The 19,380-nt window shown below is 48.9% G+C and overlaps 1 protein-coding gene across 1 annotated transcript in view; it reads left to right on the forward strand.

Moving 5' to 3' along the window:
- Positions 1–2,702: 2,702 nt before the first annotated feature.
- The window catches only part of LOC144097243 (uncharacterized), a 201,351-nt gene continuing 184,673 nt past the window's right edge, over positions 2,703–19,380 (forward strand). The window contains exon 1 of the mRNA XM_077629987.1: positions 2,703–2,789. The gene's annotated coding sequence lies outside the window, so the exon portion shown is untranslated. The remainder of the gene's footprint in view (positions 2,790–19,380) is intronic.

Consider the following 19,380-nt stretch of genomic DNA (forward strand, 5'->3'; position numbering starts at 1 on the left):
CCACCTATTCTCGCGCACATGGCTGAAAACGCCGAGAAAGCGCCGTCCTCATTCAGAAAACTGACGGACTGGAGTAAGTATTCGTATACGCTAGCCGGTCCATGTCCAAGGCCGAAGTTAACTATTCGACAACTTGACTTGCCATCATCTGCGCAACGTAGAAATTCCGCCCCTACCTGTACGGACGACCGATCAAGGTGGTCAGCGATCACCACGCGCTGAGCTGGCTTGCCAATTTAAAGGACCCCTCTGGCCGCCTCGCTCGATGGAGTCTGCGCCTCCGGGAGTTTGACGTCACCGTTATTTACAAGTCCGGGGTCAAGCACTCTCACTTCGATTGCCTCTCACGAGCCCCTTTAGATGCACCACCGCCTTACGACGATGAAGACGCCTTCCTAAGGCCCATCAGCCCCAGCTCTTTTTCCACAGCAGCAACGGTCGGACCCCGACGTAACACGCATCATAGAATACTTGGAAGGCAAGGTGCTTAACTCCCAGCCTCGTTCAAGCGAGGACTGTCTTCCTTACGTGTACAAAATGATGTCGTCGCGAGGGAGAACTTCGCAGCTGACCAAAGAGCCGACCTCCATGATGTACCTGCAAGCCTCCGCGAAGAACTTCTGTAGGCTTCACACGACTAGCGGACAGATGTACGTCTCGGGTTTCCTTGCTCCTCTCGTCGCATGCAAGACAAGTATTACTGGTCCCGAATGTCCGCCGATGGTGCACATTATGTGAAAACCTGCCGAGATTGTCAGCGGCGAAAGACCGCTCCCACCGAACCAGCAGGATTTCTGCACCCTATTCAACCCTTTTAAGAACCTTCCAGCAGATCGGCATGGACTTGCTTGGTCCTTTCCCAAAGTCGTCTTGAAGTAGGTGGATCATCATAGCGACCGATCACCTGACCCGCTACGCCGATGCAAAAGCCCTACCGAATGAAACAGGACCATAAGTTGCCCAATTTTTCTGAGAGTGTATTCTTCTTCGACACGGCGCCCCCGATGTGCTCATCACGGACAGAGAAACAGCATTCACGGCGGAACTGACGCAATCCATCCTGCGTTCCTACCAAACCAGCCATCGGCGAATAAATGCATGCCATTTGCAGACCAGCGAACTGACTGAGCGCCTGAACAAAACCATCGCCGATATGCTCGCCATCTATGTCGATGCCGAACACAAAACCTATGACGACATCCTGCCTTACTTCGTCTTCGCCTACAACACCGCCGCGAAGGAGACCGCCCAGATGACGCCTTTTAGGCTTGTTCATGGCAGAGAGGCCACGACCGCGCTAGTCGCCATGCTACCCAACATTACCGAAAAAGAGAACGTCGACGTCGCCGCCTATCTTCAACGCGCAGAAGAAGCTCGAAGGCTTGCCCGATTACGGGTCAAAGATAAGCAAGACCAGCAGCAGACCGGCACCAGTTGTTACAACCTACAAAGACTTAACGCGGAATACAAGCCAGGAGACAGTGTCTGGGTTTGGATGGCCATTCGGCTCCGCGGATTGAGTGAAAAGCATTTGCGCCGCTATTTCGGCCCGTACAAGGTTCTTCGTCGGCTAGGTGAACTGGACTATCAAGTCGTCCTGGACAAAATGACTGCATCCCATCGAGGCCGTGTACGACCAGTTGTACATGTCGTCTGTCTAAAGCCCTATTATGCGCGCTAAACATTATGGATGCTGCGTTTCAACATTTGGTATTTATTTTGCGCAGTCAGTTTTATTTCTAGTCACGATATGTTTTAAAGCATCGGGTCGATGCTTCTTTGAGAGGGGAGAAATCCGGCGAGCCTTTGTAGTGTTTGTTCATTCTCCAACGCTGCCGCCACGCCGCTTTATCACTTTGTGGATCCAAGACGCCACCATATTTATCTCTCTTGATCACATTCAGGCGGAGAAAATTCTGCCTCGTTCCAGAATGTTCTAGTAATTTTGCACACTTTATCTCGGAAGTTCGCTATCAGCTTTAAATTGAGCACGGCCGGTAGTCGCGGGCATTCGGTTCGACGACCGCCGAGCAAGCTTGCTGCTACGCCGCCGTTGAGTGATTCAGTCCATTGCGGGCGGAAGTGAGCCCAAATAGCTTTATTTGGACGCCATTTTCGCTATACCTCTGCTCTCCAGATTGCAGTCACCGCTACGAGACAATAGGAGCACGTATATTTTGCCTTAAATTTCCTCAGTAGACTTACTGAAGCTTTTGTTTGTGATTGAAATGCATCCACTACTCATACATGGCAAAATTATACTTTGAAAGCGATTAAATGACATAACTAATTACATTACTAACAACACCCCAGGAGGGAAAGGACCAAGGTGGCAGTGAAAAAAGAAAGAGCGAAAGAGATAAAGATGGGTTTATGGTTTTATGCTTGTTTAAACGGGTCGTTTTTTAACAATTGTTTGACTGTACAAGGCACCCTGGCAAATCACCCGCTATGGCTAGGTGCCACTCCAACAGAGGTGAACAACAACAGCGTCCTTAGCGACTCAGGTTATCAGGGATGCCGTAGTGGAGGACCCCGGAATAATTTCGACCACCTGGGGGTTTCAACATGCACTGATATCACGCAGCACACGGGCGCCTTTTGCGTTTCGCCTCCGATTAAGGGCGGCTGGAGTTCAAGTGGTTGGACACGACGGAAGAAATGGGGCCCGCTCGTGCTGATAGGCACGGTGCGCAGAAGAAGAGAAAACGGCGCGAGCCGCAGACGCGAGGGCTCGCGAACCAGACAGCATTCGACGGCCGCACTAGGGACGCCGGCCCCCAGAAACAGTGAGTACAGCCTCTCCGTCTTATCTCTCGGGATCCCCGCTTGGGCATCCACTGATAAAATTCGCCCATTTTATCAGTGGCCGCCCCGAGCTGCCCCCTGCGGTGAGCAGGGCCGCGTGCACAGAAAGGAGCTTCGGCCCGAAAGTTACTCGCGATGTGGGCTTGCTGATGCATCGCGAGGGCGCATCTGTCCGACGATGTAGTGGCTTCTGTACTAACGTAAAAAGAAAGCAAAGCTTCCATTGACTGTGTTCTTTACAGCTAGGGTATGGCTTGCACTTGCGGGGCAAATTCGGGGAAGGAGGATTTGCTAGTGCGCAGTTATTAGCGGGTGCATCTCGGTACTGTACTTTATTTAGCGTAAGCCCGAGGTTTCGTCGACCGGGCAGTGAGCGCGCCCTCCAACCCGAATTTCACGAAGGACGGGTTGATCTCATTTCATGACATCCCCCATCATTTTAGGTTGGAGAGGCGCGCATATGCCCCTCCCCACAAATCGTTAAAAAAAGCGCAAGAAGTTACCTGACGCCTACTGCGAACACTCCCTTCTGAATCCGGCAGTGCTTGCCCTCATGTAGCCTGGCCAGTACGACCCAAAAGCCATAAATGTGGTGAAAGGGTCACATACCACCACATTCTGTGGAACTACGCAAATGATCCGCCTCCGGCGGAGTTGATACAGCTCCCTTCTCCCAGCGGTGGGAGGTCGTGTGGTCAGCTCGCACCCTAACATTCAAGTACGGGCAATCGAGCGGGCCAGTGAGGTCGCCGCCAGCCATGGGCTAGCGGCCATCTAGCATGTGTCCCCGGCAACCAGCTCTCGACGCAATAAATGTTTTGCAATCCAAATTATTTTGTTACGGGGTGTGGTGGTGGCGAAGAGCTTTTTCTGAGTCACAAAGAGCCGAGGCTTTTAAAAGAGCTTCACAGAGGGTGTAGCCCTTATTCCGGGACCGCATTGGTCGAAGCCGCCAGCTTAGCCCTCTTGACCAAGAGCTTTTGGGCCTGAACATCCGAGCAACCAAGCGGGCCTTGTCGTGTGTCGCCTTGTGTGTAGAGCGCCCAGTGCCAATCCAGAGTGCTGCTGCTGATTGTGGTACCTCCATGCCAGCGCTGGCATTCGCGGAGGACATGCGTTCAGTTCGGGCACGCCCGGTCTGAACTCTGCAGAGAGGCGCCGCGTGCTTTCACCCAGTTCGGTCCTTGTTAGGGAGCCGCAGCCTTGGGTGCACAGATAGAATCTAGCAACCTGTTTTGCGGTCTGTGTTTTGAAAGTGGCGTCTGGCATGGAACTGCTTTCCAAAATAACGTCACCGAAACTGCGTCTCCGCAATCAAAACAGCGCCCAGGTGTGTGCACACTGAAATTGATTGTTTTTTTTTTGAAGAAAGTAAAAGGCACAGTATCTGTCTCACATCTCGGCGGACACCCCACCCGCGCCGTAAGGGAAGCGATTAAGGACGGACTGAGAGAAGGGAAAGGAAGAAAGAGGAGCCGTAGTAGAGGGCTTGGGAATAATTTCGACCAACTGGGTCGGTCTTTAACGCAAATCTTTAACGCGCACTTGAGATCCCACAGCACACGGACGCCTGAAATTGATGAATTGGTTTTGAGGAAAGGGAATGGCGCAGTAACTGTCTCAGTTCTCAATGGACACCTCAACCACGCCATGAGAGAAGGAGGAAAGGTGGGAGTGAATGAAGAGAGAGATGCTGTAATGGAGGGGTCGGGAATAGTTTCGACCACCTGCGGATCTTTACCACTGACATCGCACAGCCCACGAGTATAATAATAATAATAATAACAATTGGTTTTGGGGGAAAGGAAATGGCGCAGTATTTGTCATATATCGTTGGACACCTGACCGCGCCGTAAGGGAAGGGATAAAGGAGGGAGTGAAAGAAGAAAGGAAGAAAGAGGTGCCGCAGTAGAGGGTTCCGGAATAATTTCGACCACCTGGGGATTTTTAACGTGCACTGACATCGCAGATTAAAGATCCCCAGGTGGTCGCAGTGGAGGGCTCCGGAACGAGCGCCTTTTGGGTTTTGCTTCCATCAAAACACAGGCGCCGCGGCCGGGTTGGGACCCGGGTACTCTGGCTCAGTAGCCGAGCGCCGTAATCACTGACCCACCCCGGCTTTAACTGGAAACTGGAAATGGCTATCGAGGCACCTTTTGCTGTGAAGAGAAGGGAAGCAGTAACTGACCGTTAGCTGGAATGTTTCGTGGGCTGGCAATAAACATTGTGGACAACTTCAGGCAACCTAGACATTCTCACCACGAGCGCCGTTTATGTTACGTGTGCTTGGCCGTATGTTAGTGCATTGACAATCGCAGTCACAGCACCGTAAGTCTTTCTTTTGCTTCCTTTCCTTCTTTCTTTCCTTCTTTCCTTCTTTCTTTCTTTCCTTGATTTCTGTCTTTCTCTCTGTCTTTCCATCTTTCTTCCTTTCTTTCCTTGATTTGTCTTTCTTTCTTTCTCTCTTTCTTTTTTCTTTCTTTCTTTCTTACAAACGGTATTTACGCTACTTATATTGCATGTAACGTCGTAAGAACGGCGTAACTTAATTTTTCTGGTTGCATTTCTGCAGGATACAAATATTCAACAACTGATAGCTAGTCCAGGTAAAAGTAGCGGTGGTGCACGAATGTTACTTTGCCCAAACGCATGACACGCGCTTCTGTCGCACTGCACAATGCACGATAAGAAAGCTTGTCTCACGACAAAAAGTTGTGCGCGTGTAAGAAAAATGTCGTGCGTTTTGATCGGGATCACAACGGAATACGAACACTGTAGCTTATCTACCGAATCCAAAACGAATCGAGTAGAATATATATAGAGAGCTTTAAGAATATTCACTTTTAGTGCTGATGTTCGCGCAAAATAGTCGTCTGAAACAATCTCTTCCCGCGGTACTGGTTTACGTCGCTCTTACTAGTGGACTTAGATATAGTTGTCATAAGACGCAACACAGATCTCCACTAAGCGAACTCAGCCTCTGGCCGGCGCGGTGGCTCATCGGTTATGGCGCTCGGCTGCTGACTCGAAAGAGGGTGGTTCGACCCCGGCCATGGCGGTCGAATTTCGACAAAGGCTAAATTCTAGAGGCCCGTGTACTCTGCGATGTTCGTGCACGCTATAGAACGTTAGGTGGTCGAAATTTCCAGAGTCCTTCAATACGGCGTCCCTCACAGCCTGAGTCGCTTTGGGACGTTAAAACGCCATAAACACAAACCATAAAGTCCACCTCTGTGACCAGAATTTTATCCGTAGAGAAAAATTACTTTGCTACTTATGAAGCCAGCGAATAAAATAGCGATGTATCTCAGTAGATTATAGGATTCAGTGCTACGTATGAACTGTGGCCTACGATGTTCGACTGCGAGGCGCTGTTGTTGAACCTGCCTGAGCCCTGCCGCAACTTCCAGTCTTGGCAGCCGTGTATAGGCTCTATGATTGGCGCCATATGGTGAGCAATCCTATCGCGACAGCATGCTGTGTAGTGGCGGTGTGAACCCTATTTCAGTGCGAAAGCATTCCATGGCTCATAGGTAACGAAACCCGGCGTCGGCGTTGAGCAGCAGCAGTGGTATAAAAAATTGCCAGAGGTTTAGCATAGTTAAACATGATATTCCGCAGAACCTTCATAGCAATGGTTGCGTGACGTCATCCACGCTATTAATCACATGACCCCTCCCTCTTTCCCGAACACAAGACTGAGAGGTCACACAAAGGTCATTGTTAGGTCAAGACACCAAGATAATCCACAAGGTTAGGCAGAAGAGCTTAGGTGTGGTGCGACTTACAGCCATGCATGAGGTCTAACTCGGTGAATTCAAAGTTAGTGTCACGCGAAGCGCGGCTAAACCTAGCGTAGTGATGCTTTCGCTTCATTCCATTCTATTCCATTCCAAAAACTTTCATTTCCATCAGAAATGGAGACCCCCTATTCCCTACCCCTGGCGCGCAGGCCTAGGGGCAGGGGCCGGGGCCTCCGCGACTAGATGCAGGCAAAGAGTTGCTGGCTCTTCGCGGCCTCTACCGCCAGGTGGATGGCTTTCCTTTTCATCCGCGCTTTGCCGGAGGGTCTCCCAGGCTTCTCTACTATTTATTCCTTCATTGACCCCTGGGGAGTGTGTGTATTGCCAGATTATGTGGTCGAGGGTCCCCCTCTCCCGCATTCCTTACATTTATCGTCTATGTCTTCGTCTTCCAGGACGTGTGATGCCCATACCGGATTTATGTAGTTTCCTGCTTGTAATCTGCGCCAAGTTGTTGCCTCTCTGTTTCCGAGCTCTTTGTGCGGTGGAGGGACAGTTCTTCGCTGTAATCTGTAGTTGTCTATTATCTCCGTGTATGTCTGTAGTCTCTCGTCAAGTTCCTTGCAATAGGGCGGCTCTGCTCTTGCCCGGAGGTAGAGATCTCGGGCTAAGAGGTGCGCCGCCTCGTTGCCTGGAACTGACGTGTGGGCTGGTGCCCATATGAGGCTAATTTTCTTATCAATTTTCCTTCCAACTTGTATTCGCGCCGCTTCTGGCGCTACTCTGCCCCTTCCGTAATTGTAGATGGCCGTTTTGCTGTCGCTTATTATGTAACTTGCCTTGGTGCCTACGCAAGCAAGCGCTATTGCTACTTCTTCCGCTACCTCTGGATTGCGGCTGCGTATTGTTGCTGCCGAGATTGCTTTACCTTGGCCATCTACTACCGAGGCTACTGCTGCTCGCAGTTTGCCGCTCGCCGCATCTGTGTATGCCACTGTCTCGCTGTTTACTTCGCTGAAGCGTTTGACTAGTGCTCCAGCTCTTTTTTCCCTCCTTTCCTTATTGAAGGTGGGATGCATGTTCTTGGGAACCGGGTCAATCCTCAGCTGTTCCCTGATTTTTCTTGGAATATCCTGCTTCTTTTGCATGCCTCTGTCCGTCTGCAGTCCCACCATGCTTAGAATGGCCCTGCCTGTGTATGTTTGGCTGAGTCTTTCCTGCTGGGCGGTCCTTACTGCTTCGGCTATTTCTTTCCATGTATTATGGATTCCCATTGCTAGGAATCTTTCGGTGGAGGTGCTTATGGGTATTCCGAGTGCTCGTTTGTAGCATCTCCTGATTATTGAGTCCAATTTATCTCTTTCTGAGGCCCGGATGTTTAGATATGGTGTAGCGTAGCTGAGTCGGCTGATGACGTACGCTTGTACCAGCTTAACTAGGCTCCTTTCCTTTAGCCTTCTTCCCCTGAGGACTATTCTTCTGAATATCCCAGTCATCTGTGCTGCGTAGCCTTCCAATTGCTTTATGGTTTCGTCGTTGTATCCGTTACTTTGAATGAAAAGACCTAATATTCTTATCTTGTCTACTTTCGGTACTGGTTTGTTTCCGACCATGATGTTGAGATCGCTGTCTTGTTTCAGCCTTAATTATTTGGGGTTGTACAATAAGAGTTCTGATTTTTCTGGTGAGCAGGCAAGCCCCCTAGCTGCTTCGTACTCTACCACTGTATCTGCAGCCGTTTGCAGCTTGTTCTCTATTTCTGCGTCGCTACCTTTGTTTATCCAGACGTTTATGTCGTCAGCATACATGCTGAAATTTAGGTTTTTTATTCTCCCAAGTTAAGCTGGGAGACCCCTCATTGCCAGATTGAAGAGGAGTGGGGAGAGTACCGATCCTTGTGGGGTACCTCTGTTTCCCAGCTCTATTTCTTCCGGTTCCAAATCTTGGTATCTTATCTTTGCCGTCCTGTCTGTCAGGAAGTTCTTTATATAATTGTAGGTTTGGCCTCCTACGCCTATTTCCTGAAGTTCTGTCAGGATTGCCTCGTGTTTAACATTGTCAAAAGCTTTCTTGAGGTCTAGACCTATGATTGCTTTTATATCTCTCGATCGCGAGTCTATGATGTCGTGCTGGAGTCTCAACATCACATCCTGGGTGCTTAGGCCCGGCCGGAATCCGACCATCTCATTCGGCCATTGTTCATAAATCTTCCATGAATCGGGATAGCCTCGTTTGGATTACATGTTCCATTAGTTTCCCTACACACGACGTGAGAGAAATCGGCCTGAGGTTCTCAAGCTTGGGGGGCTTGGCCGGTTTGGGGATTAGTATGATGCCTTTTTCCATGTCGTCGCATTTGCTGCACCAGTTTTGTTCGCATAGTTGTAGTGCGTATTTTTCGATTTCTCGATTTAATCTGGCCATTCTTCTTTTTAGACTCCGGTTCCATTTCTGTCTTTTGAGCCGGTTTTCTAGACTACCTTTTGCCTCCCACATGTGCAGTAGTTTGTTGTCTGCTATGAGTGGGGCGTCTTGGCCTTCTAGAGTTACCGTTGCTTCGGCGGCATGTCTTTTGAGTGTGTGTGTCCACTCTCCTAGGTCCGTGATGGTTGCGGCTGAGGATTCCTCCCTCCGCTTTCTAAATTTTTCCCATTCTGTGACTTTTGGCTGTTTTAACCGTTTTTCTTTGACTCCCTGCATTAGCATAGTGGCAATTATATAGTGGTCGCTGCCTAGGTCTTGTCCTGTAGTTTCCCACGTTACTGTTCTGGTGTTTTTGGAGAGTGTTAGGTCGGGTGTGGTGTCCGCGGTAACACTGTTTCCTTTTCTAGTTGGTTTCCTGGGTCGGTGTGTAGTGAGAGGCTCAGTTCTTGTATATCCTCCCACAGCTGTCTTCCCTTGCCGTCTTTCCTGTTGTATCCCACTCCTCATGCAGCGCATTTAAGTCTCCTACGATGAATAGGGTTTTTTTTTCCCGCTGCTTTTAGAGCTTTTCGGAAGATGGCCCTGAACCTGATCTTTTTCTGTTTAGGGCTTGAGTAGATGTTTAGTAGAGACTGGGCTCTTCTTTCCTACCCGTAAGCATCTCCACTAAGACTCCTTCTATGTCCCTCGATTTAATATCGTGTTCAATTGTTGCTATGTTTCTTTTCACTAGGGTTGTTACCCGCGATTTTTCCCCTTTATCACTGTGAAACGCCTGATATCCTGGGAGGGATGCTAATTTCCCGGTCTCTTGCAGCGCTATTGCTAGCGGCTTCTCTACTAATGTGTCTATGTAGTTTTTCAGTAACGCTCGCTTGCGTTGGAATCCTGGGCAGTTCCACTGCCAAATGATAGACTTATTTTGGGCGTTTCTAGCCATATTGAATTTGAGCAACAGTGTCCTTTAAGTTTTTCTGTCACTCTCCAAGGGCAATCAGCTCGGTTCTTTGTGTTTTTAGTTCGGTTCTCTGCGCCTGCAGTTCTGCTGTTATGCTTTCAAATCTTTAATTTATATTCTCTTGTATCTTGCTGAGTGCGGCCATGACCTACGCCATGAATTCTCTTTGTTCTGTCCTGATCGCTTTTATCGCTTTCCTATTTGCTTCACATTCATTATTTAGCTCTACCCATATGTCTGTTTCATTATCTCCTTTTCGTTTAAGGGGGGGTCTTCTGACTGTTTCTGCCTCCTGCATTTTCTCTCCTACCATTTCGTGCTGCTTGAGTGTTGGGGGGGGGGGGTAGTTTGTTGAGCTACCTGTATGGGTTGTGCGGGTTGAGTGAGGGAAGGGGGATGTTGCCTTTTCTCTTTCGTTTTGTGCTTTCATGAGGTTATTTATGAACCCTTGAAGCTCATCTACTTTTTCTTTACTGTTCTATTTCTCTGTCCTTATCATCTTTAGCCTGGGAGCCCTTCTACAAAGCTTACTTGTTTGGGTTCTCTGCTTGTATCCCTGCTTCTGCTCCTTCTCTTGCCCCAGGAGTCCTTTGGGTCCCTTGATCTCGATCTCCTACGTCCCCTGGTATCCTGGCTCCCGGGGGTCGGCGGGTTTCCTTTGCTGTTTCCTCCAGCTTGGGGAAGTCCTCCTTGAGGAGTTTCTTCTCTCCGTCCGCAGGGGGTTTCTGTTGCTGGGTCGCCAGCTCTTCTTGTTTGTCCTTTTTCATCTCCCAGATTCTTTTCTTGATTTCGTACGGTGTTCGGTATATCTCTTTGCACTTTTTGTCGCCGAGTGGGTGCTCTTTTCCGCAGATCTGGCACTTGACTTCACATTGGTGATCTTCCTGCGGGTTTTCTTCTCCGCATCCTCGGCACTTTTTGTAGTCTGGGTTCGGGCACACGTCCGATCTGTGCCCCATTCGGCCACACGCATAGCATACCTCGTACTTTTTCTTGTACAGGACGCATCTCGTCGGCGTGGGTGAAAGGTACACTTGCCTTGGAACCGTGCTCTCTTCGAAGAGGATAAGCACGGCCTTCGTTGCCTTTCCCAGTCTTCTCACTCCTAGGATTGGCGGTTCTTCGCGCTGAAGTACTCCAGTCTCTCTTTGATTTCGTCTTCAGTCCAGAATAGAGGGGCGTCGTATATGACGCCTTTTCCGCTGTTCTCCGGCGCCGCCACGTATGCGTTGACGCTCACCTTTTCCTTGCCTATCGTTAGCTCTCTGGTCGCTGCGTATTTATTCCTCTTTATTTTGTCCTTCGTAGCGATGAGGATCGATTGCTGCTTTGTGTTGAACGTGATGATGTCGTTCACGCCTTTGTCGCTTGCCCCAGCCGCTGCGCTGATTGCTGTCAGCCAGGACGGCTCCTCCGAATTTGAGTAATTTTTCCAGTCCCCCTTGAGGTCTCAATTATCTTCTCGTAGTCGGGCGGAATTCTCGTATATTGCCTTTCCACCAACTTCTCTGCCTTTCTTCTTCCTTCGCGTCGCTCCACTGCACGCTCTCGTGCGTCTCGGTTCCCGACCACGTGGCCGCTATCTTCTATCTCCGCCGGGGCTATTTTCCCGCTTTTCTTCGCTTTGAGCCATTGACCCGGTATCAGCAGGTCTTCCGGATCTATATCCGTGCCTTCTACGACTTCCATTTCTCTTAGAATCGCCTGCTGGAGGCCCTTAGGCCTCGGTTTCTTCCTTCGCCGACCTAAGCCTCGTTAGGCATAACTCCGCTTGCTACACGTGGGGTTCCTCAAGCCTCGAAATCAAGATAACTCGGTCCCACCTTGTGAATATCGGTGCGTCCGATGATGGAGCTTCCTTGGTCGGTGATTCCAGACAGTTTCTACGCATCCAGAGTCCTGGGTGCTGCGTCGCCCCCGTTGCCGTCGGAGCTCGTCGTACGCACGTCCGACCACCTCGACAGCCGGCGGAGGAATCCTGCTTTCGCTTCAAAAATACCAGTTGACGCCACAGCGGCATCACAGGACGCCAGCAGTAGGCCATAAAGTAAAGTGGCGTCCCGAAACCTGCTGGCGTCATCAGCAAAAAAAAATGAAATTTATTGTGAAGGTGCGGGGAACTGAACTTAGGATTCAAGACTGAAAACGACGCGAAAAACGGGACAAGATAGAGAGAAGCAGCACACACAGCACCGAGCTTACAACTGAGTGTATTTCATGCGACACCGCAATAAATACAGGAAGTACGCATAAAAACTAAAAGAACACCATGATATAAGATTGATACTATTGCAGGTCAATATCTTTTTACGCCCAACCAACTGGCCCAACAATCCTACCAATCCTCCCGTACCAAAAATCGGTTTGCTTCTTTGCGAACAAATGTAACTTAGTATCTGCGTTGCATTACGAAAGTAATAGTAAAGTACAAATAAATAAATAATAAAATAAACGGAAAAACTACGAGAGCACTGCAGAGACTGCTTGGGAGAATTGCGAAAGCATCAGGGTTTGTCGTGATGCTGGTGGCCACCCAGTCGAGCACTGCAGAGACTGCTTGGGAGAATTGCGAAAGCATCAGGGTTTTACGTGATGCTGGTGGTCACCCAGCCGAGCACTGCAGAGACTGCTTGGGAGAATTGCGAAAGCATCAGGGTTTTCCGTGATGCTGGTGGCCACCCAGTCGAGCACTGCAGAGACTGCTTGGAGAATTGCGAAAGCATCAGGGTTTTCCATGATGCTGGTGGCCGCCCAGTCGAGCACTGCAGAGACTGCTTGGGAGAATTGCGAAAGCATCAGGGTTTGCCGCGATGCTGGTGGACACCCAGTCGACTCTGATAGCTCTTGGCCACATGACGTCACATGGAATATTCTAGAACTATTTGAAAACCTGCATATCACCCTACTTCTCAGAAGTTGACATTCAGGGCTCTGTTTTTTGCTTTACTCTATTTGGTTGTAGGCGTGACATCATCAGACGTTTGGGGTAACTTCACATCACTATTACGTCAAATGATACAATTTGTCATATTAATTAGACTAATTTGCATTATTACATCAATTATCGCCCAAATTATTTACTCCCAATATTTGATATCCTTAATTAATCATTTGTTTATTTAGTTGTTACAATAGATTAGGGCCAAAAATTAATTACTTATGTTAATGACCAATAACTAATGACACTTCCAGTGCCGACATAGCCTAATAATGATTTCGCGTTAATATAGAAAACGCTTTCGCATTTAAAGCGCATATGTAGTCAACTGCCTTGAGCATTTTTTCTATGTCATTGAAGGAAGCTGTGGTGGACCTTATTCGAGCTTCGAGCCAGTTATTAGAAGAAAAGTAGTGAGTCACAGTAGATGAAATTCAAAGGCGCGCCAAGACCTTCATGAAAACTCATTGTGCGTGCAGTGGCGCTAGTGCTGTTTACTGTATGTTTGCGTCCTTTTCTCGCGCCGTCGCATTTCATCCGCCATGTCTCATATTCCATTCGTTTCTAATGGGCTCGAATACGAGGGTATTCGGCTCGCTGCTCGAAAATAACTGATAATTTATCACCCCTGAAACTCGTAATTGAAAGTATACCTTTCTCGAAAAAGGCCGCCATCGCCTGGAAGACGTTGGCGGGGAAAGGGATGGGAGGGCACAACCAATTTTAATGGCCACCACCTGGGATTCGAGAAACCGAAACTATGCCGCCAATTCGTCGACTGACATCATACTGGGGGTAAGGAGCAAAGGAATGGGAAGGAACCAATTTTAATGGCGCCAATTTGGATTCAAGAAACTGAAACTATGCCACAATTCCGTCCTCTGACGCACCTCTCATAGTTCCACCTCTATCCACCATATTGGACAGCGACGTAATCATTGGAACGCGGCAGGGGGTTGTTTCTACAATGATATGTAGATGGCGCGACAAATCTCAATGCGAGAGGTGCTGTTTTCTAGTTGCTGCCGCAGATGGCGCTGTGATCTCAAGGTGGTAGCAGACCCCACGAAATCTACAAACGTTATGAGTAAGTGCTAACGCTCTTAAAAAGCCTATTTGTGCCTACGGCATGGTGTACGTCAGAGGAACCTTGCTAACAAAGTTCATCAGAATTTCATAGCACCTGCTGCATGCGCTTTTATATCAAGCTGACATATTGTGACATATTACAGCTTGATAATATTTAACTGATTAGACGTGGTAATTGGTTGGAAGGCAGGACGATGCTAGCCAAATGCCTTAGCGTGAATTCTCCCGACGAACACTCGCACCGTTGATATAATTACACAATTAACTGTCTGACGGCTGGCAGCGGTATCTATGTGCAATATTTTGGGCAAGGAGAGTGCAGGTGTGTGAGTGATGGTGCAAGATGCTGCTGGCGTATCAACTCAGTGGTATTGTGCGAAATTAAAATGGCGCAGTAACTGTCTCACGTCCGTTCGATTAAAAAAATATATATAATCGGAGCAGAGGGGCCGAAAATGAACTGGACTCGGACGTAACGAAAGAGGAAGTCTGGGCTGCCCTAGTTAAGCTGCGGAAAAAGACGACCCTTTGGAAGGACAGAATAACCAACAATGCTGTAACCAATCTAGAGGAACAGTCAATAACCGAGCTCACTGCATACCTAAATAAATGCTGCATGAAAGCAATATCCCACAAACCTGGAATGATGCAGAAGTCAGACTCATGCCAAAGTCCGGGAAGGCAGCTCATATTGCAAACCTCAGGCCGATATCACTGACATCATGCGTCGGACAGCTAATGAAACCCGCCGTCTTGGAAACACTGCAAAGACATTTGGAAGAAGGCGGCATGCTTTCAGACGCGATGTTTGGATTCCGACCGCAGTTATCCACACATGATGTATTAGTACAGCTTAAAGAACTGCTTGCAAAAGCTAAAAAGAGAACAACCAAGGCAATATTAGCAGTAGACCTTAAGAGAGCGTTCGATAATGTCTACCACGAAGCCATAGTGCAGAATTTAGAAAGCGCAAACTGTGGCAGAATATGACTACCTCAGAGACTTTCCTAACGGCAGAACAACAAATATAACCATAGCGGAAATCAGGTCAAAACAGATCCAGATAGGCAGCAGGGGCACACCGCAAGGGGCGGTAGTGTCGCCCATCCTATTCAATATAGCGATGAGGGACTTAACCAGTTAAATTAGCACGAATAGTGTCGGTTAGGCACGCGCTCTACGCCTACGACACAACAATCTGGTCGAGTACTGGGTCCGACGGAGAGATCCAAGACACGTTACATGAAGCAGCTGAAGTGGTGCAACTGTACGCGGAGACATGCGGACACGAGTGCTCGCCACAAAATTCCGAATTAAAACTCATTAGAAATGGCAAACACACGCAGGAAGACGAAATAAATATTCAGGCACAAATCGTAGAACAAGTAAGGATTGCCAACACTGTTAAGATGCTGTGCATGCACATCCAAGCGGATGCTGGAAACTCACTCAAAAAGCTAGCGGACACCACAAATCAGGTATTACGACTGATAAAGCGGATCATGGAACAGAAACATGGTATGAAGGAAAAATATTGGGTTAAGCCCACACAGGCATTTATTATTACCAGAATCACGTACGCAATGCCGCACGTTGTGCTAAAAACCAGCTAGAGAGAAAAGATCAATGTTCTAATCCAGAAATCATATAAACAAGCTTTAGGTCTACCTACAGGTACGTCAAAAGCAAAGCTACTAGCACTAGGCTTGCACAACACTTTCCAAGAAATGATGGAGGCCTATGTTATCACGCAAATAGAGACTGGCCGAACTGGAAGGAAAGTATTCGAAACGCTATAGGAATAAAGCCATTAGAGCAGAATCAGACGACCTACCCAAGGAGCTAAGGAAAAGAGGTAACAATTGCCGATACCAAGAAACACGCATTCCGTGCAGCACAAATCAAGAAGAGCAGGAAGAGCAAGATATATTCAGGTTAAGTATAGAAAAGAGGCACCAGTTGCATTCGCGGATGTGGCAGAATACAAAGATACCATGACTGCGGTAGTGGTAGATAACAACCTTAAAATTAAAGGAAGGAAGAAAAGTATTGGAAACGCTCAGAATGAAGTCAATAGAGCAGAAGTATAAAGAGGACCTACCCAAGGAAATCGGGAAAAGAGGTAACAATTGCCGATACCAAGAAACATGCATCCCGAATACCACATCAAGAAGAGCAGAAAGAGCAAGATACATTCTTGATAGGTATGGAGAAAACTCAGGAGTTGCATTCGCGGGATGCGGCATAATAGAAAGATACCATGACTGCGGTAGTGGTAGATAACAACTTTAAAATCAAAACGACAGTAACCCGTAAAGGAGTTAAACCGGAGGAAGCCGAAGAGGTAGCGATTTCACGAGCCATAGCAGATCCAAATAATCAGATTGTGATCACAGATTCGCAAGCCACCTGCAGGAACCTAGTCAAAGGGCGAGCTGCCAAGAAGGTGGCAACTATCCTGACGTAAAATTCCAAAAAGATATAAATGGTCTCCGTAATATGGACCCTTGCTCACGACACTCTTCGAAGTAACAATGGCGCCGACCCCGCCGCCTAGCACATGCTTACCGGGCGTTCCGATCTCGGTGAGAAGGAAAGAGTAACCACATACCGGGAGCTATTACAGCATTAAAGACTGCAAAGAAAAACATACCCACAGGCTCACAAAAACTGACTGAGGAGGAAGTAATGTGACGCTACGCAAACTACAAGCTAATATATACCCACACTTCAGCCTTCTGCATAAGATACATCCCACGCTATATCCAAATAAATGTCCAGTTTGTGGCGAATACTCGAATATATTTCATATGGTGTAGGGATGCCAATAAATATTTGCTGTTGTTCAAATGCTGCTGAACCAAGTTAGCGAAAGCTCTGGAGTATCGGGTAAGTAAACGCGGCTTAGCCTCTAACATTGAGTCCGTTTCGCACACTGGATATGCAATGCCTACACCCTACCAGGTGTCGGTTAAAAAAATGGTTGATCGCAAGAGGTTCGTCAAATAATGAACGCGGCGGCTAATTGCTGCACTGGCGCACGTCTGCCAGTTTTCTCCTCCCCACCCGATCAGGAACCCCATTTTAATCCGGTCTATACCTTCAAAGATGTTGCAACCTACTATAAAGATAGTCATCGCCTTTACCCTCGCCCATGTAAAGGCCTCAAGAAGGCGGATGAGCGGCTCCTTCTCCGCCTTCTCACCAATACATTGCTGTGCCCGGAAGCCCTCAAACATTTCAACGCCTCCTTTGGCGGCAGTTGCCCGCAGTGTAGAGCGCTGTCTTCGGACACCTATCATATGCCCGGCTATTCCCCCATCCCCAACCCAACCCGGGAGGACCTAGTGCTTGTAAGGATCGGTCCCTTGCGGGCTGATGCAAAGATACCTACTGTCCCTTTCTAGTTACCCGTGGTACAGCAGTGGAACGGGGAGTCCACCTCTTTGGACTCATCTACTATCTGTCCTTTTCTAGTAAATGCTTTCACCACCACCAGCCACGTTGTCAGCGCTAATGCAGGCAGCCCGCATGTCTCTCTCCCCACACCTCAAAGCTCCTCAAAGTTCCCCAAAGCGCGATTGAGGCGCCCACTGCAACAGGGAGCCAGTTTTGCACCTTCATTTCCTCAAAGTCAACGTAGTCTAGAGGGTTGTCAACACTAACGCCAATGAACACAAAGAACGCTGATCGTCTCTAGCTTCAGTGCCGCGTTTCTTCTACAACGTTGTGACTGCCAACGCATACAGCGCAAATCTGCCTCTAAAGGTACGTAGCTGCAAGCGCGATTGAGGTGTCCACCATCCCAGAGAGCCAGTTCTGCGCCTTCCCTTTGCTTTCGAAGGAAATTGAAGAGTGGTTTCCAAAATTTGGTTTTCTAAAAAGGAAATGGCGCATCAACTGTTTCACATATATGATACACACCCGAACTGGTTTTGTAGAAAGGAAATGGCGCGGTAACTGTCTCACATATATCAGTGGACTCCCGAAGCGCGATGTAAGGGGTTTGACCTCTGGCTCACATGAAGGTCAAAGCCGCAAGCACTGCGATATCTTTACGAGATAGCGTAGTGAAGCTTTCGCTTCAAAAACAGGACCTAGCGATCATCAGAAACCCCACATTTGGGTAGTGGGAGGGGACGCTGACCAGCTCACGCCTGCACGACCAGAAAGCACTTGTGCAACGTGCGAAACCGGCGGCCATCTAAAATGGAGTCCTGGACTAAGGACTCCACTCACAATTTTTGTAGCGAGAGCTACACTTGGCTACCAGTCGAGCATGTCGATGTGTTGCGAGGCGCCAGTTGTGCGCATGCGCCGTTACTATGGAAACTGGAGAGCAGCAGCAGGTGCTGCGTGCGCTTCGCCGTCGCCATGGCCGCGCGCCCGCTCCACCGTCGGAGCCACGCATGACGTCACGAGGATGAATGCGCACATACAACGGTAACCAGAGAGAGCCCACAGGCGTGCCGCGCGCTTCTTCGCCGCCTCACCGCACGCCGCTCTGTCACCCGAACCGCGCGTCGCATGCGCAGCGTTTCGTATAAAAGACGAATGTTTGATGGGCGGCTGTATCACGTTTCACGTGGATGCAGAGAAGAAGAGTCAAGCCGCTGATAAACGGCGGTATAGCCAAGAGAAAATTAACTCTTTCAATCCTGAGGTTATCGCCTGGAACTTGGCTACTCAACAAAGAGAGAGTGGTGGTTTGGTTTGGTTTATGTGGGTTTAACGTCCCAAAGCGACTCCGGCTGTGAGCGACGCCGTAGTGAAGGGCTCCGGAAATTTCGGCCACCTGGGGTTCTTTAACGTGCACTGACATCGCACAGTACACGGGCCTCCGGAATTTCGCATTCATAGAAATTCCGCCGCCACGGCCAGGATCGAACCCGCGTCTTTCGGGTCAGCAGCCGAGCGCCGTAACTACTAAGCCACCGCGGCGGGTCAAAGAGAGAATGAGCGTGAGAAGAAGAAGAGAGCAGCGGAGACTCCCGAACAGAGAGAACACCCTGCAAAACGGAGATGCCAGGCTGCCGAGCGTAATAGACGGCGCATAGCCGCCGAGATGGAGCCTAGGGAAGACGTCAGTTAACGGGAACAACAAGCTTAGCCAGGGAAACGTACTTCTGGCTACGTATATTTTGGTATAGCCGAGCTAAGCCACCGGTAATTTTTTTGCTCAAAAAGTTCTATTCATTCATTCATTCATTCATTCATTCATTCACGTAAACGAGGAAGGTGGAAGTGAAAGATAAGATGTGGCTGCTGAGGAGTGCTCTGGAATAGATTCGAGCACCTGGTGATCCTTAACGTGTACGTACATCACACAGCACACGGGCGCTTTTTGCGTTTTGGCATCATCGAAACGCTGCCGCCGCGGCCGGGTCCGAAACCCGGTACTAGGGCTGAGTGCTCTAACA

The sequence above is a fragment of the Amblyomma americanum genome, chromosome 7 (assembly GCF_052857255.1).
Source record: "Amblyomma americanum isolate KBUSLIRL-KWMA chromosome 7, ASM5285725v1, whole genome shotgun sequence".
Taxonomy (NCBI): domain Eukaryota; kingdom Metazoa; phylum Arthropoda; class Arachnida; order Ixodida; family Ixodidae; genus Amblyomma; species Amblyomma americanum.